We start from the raw sequence: 8,291 nt of genomic DNA, 5'->3' as shown, positions 1-8,291 counted from the left end.
CTGTGTTGGGTACTTCCAACAGAAAACAGTGGGAGAAGGTACTTTAATTGGGGGGAAAAAAAAGAAAGAAGGTATACCAAAAGGAAAGAAAAATGTTCAAGAAAATCTCTTCTCGCTTCTCAATTTTGCTTAAGCCTAGCTAACTCTGCTTTTTTGCTACATTGGTCTACTCACATATTTTTTACTTTCTTTATTTAAACAAGAAAGTTCACATAGTTATTATTAAGAAATACTAACATTATATTTAAAACAATTATGATGGTGTCTGAGAACCTGACAAATAACTAAATATAACTAACAAATAACTAAAAATAAATAAAATCAAGTTATTATAGGTCACAAAAATATTGTACTCAGATGGCTGGCTGGATCTATACAGAGAAAACTATTCCCATTTGAAAACAGCAAAAAAAAAAAAAATTAGTATTACCCCAAATGTGGCTTACAATATAGGGGATAATGAAGGTTAGGCTTGAGTTAGAGTAATAGTTTTATAGAATCTCAGAGTCTGTAGAAGGATTTTAAAGGTTGTTGATTCCAGGAATTTGTACCATATTCAAATGACTTCTGTAACAGTTCTACCAAGTTTTCATCCAGAATGCATTTGAAAGCCTTGACAGTTGGTGAAATGCTAGATAACTGAATGAACTAACTAGGCTTCTCCCTATTCTCTGATGTTATCTTTTACTGGTCTCCTGGATACCCCAGTTTCCTCTGATATGCCTGCGTTATTGCTGTTCCTCAAATGAACCAAGCCTCAGGGCCTTTGCACTTGCTCTTCCTTTATTCCTACTTCTGAGTGCTTTGCTCTCTCCTTTTCTTCAGGTTTCATTTCAAATACCATTTATCAGTGATTTCGTCCTTGACCACCTCAACACTCTCATCCAGCCTATCTTGTTTTATTTCCTTCCAGAGCACACATTGTTATCTGTCATATTATATATTTAATTTTTTTAACTCCTTAAAGATTTTGTTCATTAATTGATGGTCAAATCCCCGATGTTTACACAGTTGCTACTTCATAGTCAGGGTTTAGTACATTTATTGAATGAAAGGATGGATAGTGCCACCACAAAATTCTCCAGGTCAGAAACCTGAGTATATTTTATGCTCTATCTTCCTTTTAAATGCCCACATCTAATCAATAACAAAGCCCCACTGACTGTACCTCTAAAGAGTACTCTACTGCTCTCTACTGCCACTTCCTAGATCAAAGACCCATCACCTCCCGCTTAGATTAATGCAACAACTTCCAATGGCAGTAACAGCTTCTAACTCTCTTCTTTAGGTTCAGCTTCAGTACGTCTGTTTTCAATGATGCAGCCAAGCGATGTCTCTAAAATACAACTCCGGCCATCCCCTTCTTTGCTCAAAATTTTCATCGCTTCTCATTTTCCTCAGATAAAATCAAAACACAAGTGCTTCTGGTTTTTCTTCAGCTTCACCTTTCCCTGACTTCTTTGTCCATTCAAAACATCTGATTAGAAACACTTTTTCCAAGAAGTCTTCACCAATCTCCCTGAACTGCATTAAGTATTCTATCTAGAGACTTATCTAAAATAGACCATATTTACTTTCGTGTTGAACTTATCGTATTGTATTATACTTTTCTGTTTAATTATGTCTTCGCTACTAATTTGGGACTGTAAGCACTCTGAAGTCAAAGATCATGTTTGCGTTGTTCATTAACGGGGCTCTAGAGTCTAGCAAAAGGAAAAAGTCAATTTGATATAAACTGTTGAAGAGGAACAAATTCAACCCCGAATCTCAGGATTTTACCTTAATCTTGGATTGGGAATTTTGGCATAGTTACAAAAATAGGGTTTATTTGTCTGGAGTCTTCAATTTCTCAGTAGCGGTCTGCAATAGTTGATAGAGTCTGGATAATAAAATTATGTAGTTCTACAGATTGTACAATCATTAGTTCATTCATAAATTCTGTACTGAGGACCAACTACATGCCAGGCACTCTGGTAGATGTTAGAGAGGTGAACGAGATAGATGAGGTGCCTGTTCTCTGTGTTAAAACAGTATTAAGGAAACAATGAACAAGTATAATATAAACAGGCACGATCATTTCTGATAGCAGTAGTTGCTATAAAGAAACTAAAAGAGGATGTGGCGATAGAGAATATCTGAGACGGGAGTCTTTTTACACAGAATAGTCAAAGAGGGCTTTTCCTCCCCAGTGAAAGAATGAATTTTGATCTAGGTGACAATATGAATCCACACATGCAAATTTCTAGGGGTGGGGAGAGAAAAGGTTGTGTGGATGGAATGCTGAGACGTGAGGTAAGGGGCCAGCTCTATAGCCATTATGAGCGATAGTAATTTTATTTTAAGTTGAATGGAAAACCATTTTAAGTTGAATGGAAAACCATAGTTACCACTTATAAGACCAAAGTGATTCTACATAGAATCTGATATATCACAAAACTAATATATTGATTCATGTGGCATCGTTTGATACTACTTTTGTTTAGTAACTCATAAAGCAACATAATTAGGAGGCTAGTGAAAATACTACACTCTCCCTTCCCCTTCATTTTTTTCTTTCCTTTTTTTCAGTAAGCTCCAAAGTAACTAGCCCTGGGTGAGATAGAGTGATGAAAAACCTCATTCAGTTCAAAGAAACAACAACAAAACAACCCAGTTGAATGGTCCGTTGCAAACCACAAAACAGACATTGTTTAGTGGATGAGGTTTCCTCTCTTTAGTATCCAGGCAATGACTAACGGTTTTTCTCCAAAGCTCCCACTTTTAAAAGAATGAATAAGCCCAAAGGCCTCAGAGAGATAAGTATTACTTTCCTCCTGGTAGCTCAGCTTAGTGACTGAGAAGAAAAAGAAAACTGGACAATATTTCAAAGCCAAGACCAAGAAATGTGATTGCAGATACTGCGCTTCTGTACTCCTAAATTGTTTGATATCCAAACAGTTTTTTATGCTATTCTGTGTATTTTCTGCCTTATCCATAAACTCACTCGCCTGAGTTGTGCTTGCTTCGAATATGTTTCTGGGTGCCCTCACTCAGCATAACTGCATTCCCTGTGCTTCCAAGAGCAAAGCTGTCTCCATGACCCCACCCACTACTCACAGGCTCTGGTGAAACTGGACCATCAGTGGTCATTTTGCACAAATAGCAATTGTACCAAACTTAGGTTGTTTTTTGTGGGTTTTTTTTGCATATTTTTATTTTCTAGAGACAACTTTCAAACAACAACAACAACAACAACAACAAACTATTGCAAAATAATTACTTGCCGTTTGAAGCAAAATAGCACATTAAATGCTAATGTAAGGTTCAACGCATTACTTTCTTTCTCTCATCTCTATTAGGAAAAATGTCACAGGTTAATATATTTGTGCCCCACTGAGAATTAAAGAGGAAACAAAATGCTTAGTGTTTGTAATGAGGTCGCGCATTAATGCAGCAAGGTCATGCCAGATCACGTATTATAGATACGGCAGCATTATTTTCCACCGTAGCTAAAGGAGACTCAACTCAATGATGGGCAATACTTTGAGAGATATTTATTTTTGATGTGAAAAGGAAATAAAACTAGAGCATTCTGGTTGATGGAAGCCATAAATAAGATTTTCCCACAAAGGATTAGAAAGCAAAAATACTCCTCACAAGCCGTATCACCTCGAAGTTCAAGGACCGGATGAAGAGATCGCGATATTTTGTGACGGCTGTGGAATACATTGCACGAGCTTCATATGATGAAAAAGGCTTTAGTTCTTGGGCAAAATTACGAGATAAAATAATCTAAACATTGATATTAAGATATATTAAAAATAATTATAGAGAGGCAAAAACCCTAAATGGAGCACACCTCCATAAATTTTAATTTTTCAGCTAAAAATGAACATGGGCTGTTCCTAAAATTAATATTATCGGCAAGTTCAGTTTGTTATGGGTTCCAAATCTATTTGGGGAAAAACAACTTGGTTTGAGAATTTTAGAGGTGACAGTTAAAAATAAGCACCTGATTCAGCACACAGGATAAAAGTTGAACATATTGCATTTTAATATATAACGATTAATGTAAATTAGAATTTGTATTGGAATCATTAGTGTTTCAAATCTTGCAAAACCATTTAATATACATTTTATTATATAATGAAAATTCTACAAAATAAATATAGCATATCAGCTATTTAAAGAAAAGTATGGCTAATGTATAAACATAATTCACAAAAGAAGACATAAATGGCCATTAACTACGTGCAACACGTAAATATAAACAGTAATCACAGAAATGAGTGAAGAATTTACATCAGTTTTTTTTTTTTTAATATATATTAATAAAGATTAAGAAGAATGCCTAGTCTATGGCCATGCCACCCTGAACAAGCCGGATCCCATCTGATCAAGGAAGCTAAGCAGGGTCAGGCCTGGTTAGTACTTGGATGGGAGACCAACTAGGAAGACCTGGTGCTGTAGGTGTGAAAAAAAAAAAAGAAGAAGAATGACTAGATGCTAGGAATCCACAAGTTTCTTATAAGTGTGATCATTTCAAACACTGCTTGTAAGCATCTCCATGTTGGCTGCCTTTGTGGTAGGAAGTCTGAGAATATACATTTAACAGTTTAACTTCTAGCAGTTAATCTTAAATAATAATAAAGAAATAGTGACCATTTGGGAACAACTACAGTATCCCACAAGAAAGGATTACTTTAGACACTGATGTTATATTTGCATAACAAAATACTACAGAGCCATTAAAAGCAATGCTATATTTTGATGGAGGTGGGTGGGGGCATTTTCATTCTCAGTCCTGGTGTCTTTCTAGGAAATTTAATTGGCTGACACTCCTGGCTTCTTTTCATCTCCTCACAACTTCTTACCATGGAAAAATAACAGACTTTAAATAGTGAGTGTGGGAACAGGAAAAGCGTATATTTATTGCCTCGTCAACACATTAACATAACAGAAGAATTTTTAGAGTCATAGAAGTGTATTGCTAAGTAGAAAAAAGACAGATACAAAAACTGTCGAGTATAAGGCTTTATGCAAAATATTTTAACAATATTTATCTCTTATAGATTGATGAGTATTCCATATTTAATTTCTTGCATTTTAGTTTGTATGTATTTTCAATGTTTTCTGCAATTAGTTTGTATTATTTTTTCTAATGTGATTGAAAATGTTACTTTAATGAATTATTGCAGAATTCTGTAATCTTCTTCCCCGAGGGTTATACACAGAAGAGAAATTGTCTGAGTGGAATAATAGCCCTGATTCTATATGAAAACAAGGCAATAGGTTCGAACTGCTTTAGTCCATCCCAGAACTTGTATCAGTCACCACATAGGTGATGGCTCCTGGGTGAAAAGGACATTATTATTGACAATTTTACCATAGGAAAACTGCACACTTTTTAATTTTCTAATGTGTTTATTATCTGAGCAGAGCTTTGGGACATAATGGCTTTGTAGTCAGATTTATCTGTCTTTTTCTTGGTGTATTTGGATATTCAGAAGTTCAATAAGATGCTTCGGTTTGTGTTAGAAGGTAGAGATTTCTCTCCAAAAAGCCAGTCTTTAGAAATACATTTTGTTCATTAGCCACATGAAAAGACTTTGACAGTTAGCATTTTTTTCTTTCATGAATGTTTGCATATTTTACAGTATGATCACAACTCCAGACTGAAAAATCCGAAGTAACTCCCGATGAAGAGTTATTTCCCCATTTGCTCAACCTAGCCCAGCTCTGTCTGGTAATAATCTCTCACAAACACACATTTGTAAATGTGCACTGAACAAATTTAAATTTTAATAACTCTAGGTATACACATGTCGAAAACAAATTATGAGCATATAAGAGCATAATTAGCAAAGTTTAAAAACAGCACATGTAAAAAAATTTTAAGCTTCTACACAACTGCCATATTTTATGATATAGTCAATACAATTTCCCAGCTTTTGAAGACTTTTTCCATTTGCTGCTGCGTGATTTCAGAAATTGCATGCATAAGCCTGTCTTGCAAAGTATTTAGCTATGAAGAAGAAATAACAATTTAACATGCTTGTTTCCATACTATTCTTGTTCACAGAAATTGGAATTTAAACTTTAAAAGACATAAACCTATTGCAACGGCAACATTTACAACTTCCTTTCTTAAAATATGGAGGTTTTCTCATGAGACTTCTTATTAGAATAATGCATTTTTATATTTGCACCCAGTATCTGATACTGTTCTGGTTTATGTTATATATGAACACTACCAATGCACAGGTGCTCAAATGCACATTTAATAAGAAATTTCGGCAATTAGACTCGGTCTCTCTCCCTTTTGACAAAGTGTATTTCAGGGCTAAAGAGTACACCTGTGCAGTTTGTGAACAGTTTATACATCTCCATACCACAACTCCATGGTGTGCCACCCATGTGGACCACAAGGTGAACAGTATCCCCCAGAGTCATTTTTATCTCTTCTACATGTCTACCAGATACCAGATTTAGCCCCGAAGGGCAAAAAAAGTAGAGTTCAAAACTAGCTAGCCCAATGACAGAAGAATAAATTCAGGTGGTGAGGAGAATCAGATATACCCAGAGAGGTCCTTGAATATTAAAGAGTGATTGAGATTCTCACCCTTCCTAACAGCAATATAAGACCAGATCTAATCTGAAATAGAATTACAAGTAGATGTGTACAGCATTAAATAACGCATATGGCCAAAGGAAGGACAGGAGGACAAAAAGAGAATGGGCACAAATTGAGTGTTGCTCTTTGTTGATTACTGTTTTAGGTGGTGTACAATTCATTCATGTAACAATCTTATAGCCATTTTATTCAAGTGAATTAGTTTTGTGGCTTAAATAATTATAGAAATAGCAAAGTTATTATTAAAGAATGTAAATAATTATGTAAAAAGAGAAAGGGGCAACAAATGTGGGGGGCGGGGGAGTCCCTTTCCCTAAGGTTTATCTGGTATTAATCTGAGTCCAGATTGGTCAAAGGACATAAGTTCTTTGTCGTTCTTATTCTTTTTAATTATAGTGACTTGAAAAAATTCAGATTCAAATTTCCTTGAAATGATACAAATGACTGTCTTCCTACTAATGGGAATATGCTTATTTGGTTAATTTTGCTATGTTGAAATATTCTTAGACATTCATTTCAATATACAATTAATAGCAGGTAGTGAGGAAAGAAACAGTAACTCTCAGTTTATTTTTGCATTAGATTTTGCCTTGGGGCCTGATGTTTGAGGTTAAAAGAGTAATAAAACACAAGGACTATCATTCATTCCTGCTGAAAACAAGACTAATCAGGAATCAAAGTCTGGAAAATGAAAAAGACTGCCTGATTAATTTATATAGTCTCAGTATGTTCTAAAGGGCATTAAAGTGCCCAACACCTTCATAGTATCTCCCTTTTTATATCTAAATCCATTTAGGTAGATTATTCTCACAAAAATTTAGTTAGCTGAGGAATGAATGGGATTGGTGTAATTTTCTCTGTCTGCACTGTCCCTGAGGTTGTTAATGACGAATGCATTACAGTTATTTATTACAAATAGATTAAAGATGTCAGTGTGGTTCAATTCATAGCAATCTTAGACTTTAAAAAGTATTGGGAACTGGGCTTCTTCCCAATGCTGACAATGTACATGATTGCTTTCCAGAGGACTATATCCCTCAGGAGTACTTTCCTTTATGTTTATTACTTTAAAAAATGAAGGTACCATCTGCTCTTGCTTCATACTTGTTTAAATTGTTTAGAAACTCAGGTTGTAATGAGAATAACAATGGTGTACTTCCATATAGTTAATTTCACCTGTAAATAATTAGCTATACAGCCCTTTCTTTTAGCCCTGCAATGGATACTGATGAACACAAAATGCACTGTAGAAGCAACATGTTTTCCAGGATAGACAGACATGTTAGGTCTCTCCAAGTGGTCTGATGCAGCAACAGAAAAGTAGTTATTTTATATCTCAATGTCATAAATATTCATACCTGATAAAAGTAAAATTATTTATGGTTAATTTATACCATACAATGTTAAATAAATACTCACCATATAGACAATCTACTTAATCTTCTGAAACAATTTAAGATAGGTGGGAGACAAGGTCAAAAGGCACATTATGTAGATATGATAATAATTAGTCTACATCTGTAAATTTATTCCATGAGAAATAAAATTATTTAAAATATAGTTTCAGGCTGTAACATCTTCTTTAATAGCTAAACCATACAAATGGGCCATAACAAATAAATGAAATGTACAAAATGTTATAACAAAAATTAAATGGACTGTAATTGATTTTTAATTT

The 8,291-nt window shown here is 34.6% G+C and overlaps 1 pseudogene; it reads left to right on the top strand.

The window, feature by feature from the left end:
- The first annotated feature begins 4,333 nt into the window (after positions 1-4,333).
- LOC120618707 (uncharacterized) lies at positions 4,334-4,452 on the top strand (annotated as a pseudogene).
- Positions 4,453-8,291: the final 3,839 nt, after the last annotated feature.

Source organism: Pteropus medius, unplaced genomic scaffold, assembly GCF_902729225.1.
Source record: "Pteropus medius unplaced genomic scaffold, Ma_sr-lr_union100, whole genome shotgun sequence".
Classification (NCBI taxonomy): Eukaryota; Metazoa; Chordata; class Mammalia; order Chiroptera; family Pteropodidae; genus Pteropus; species Pteropus medius.
The sequence above is the reverse complement of the archived record's forward strand: the minus strand, read 5'-3'. Positions and strand labels throughout refer to the sequence as shown.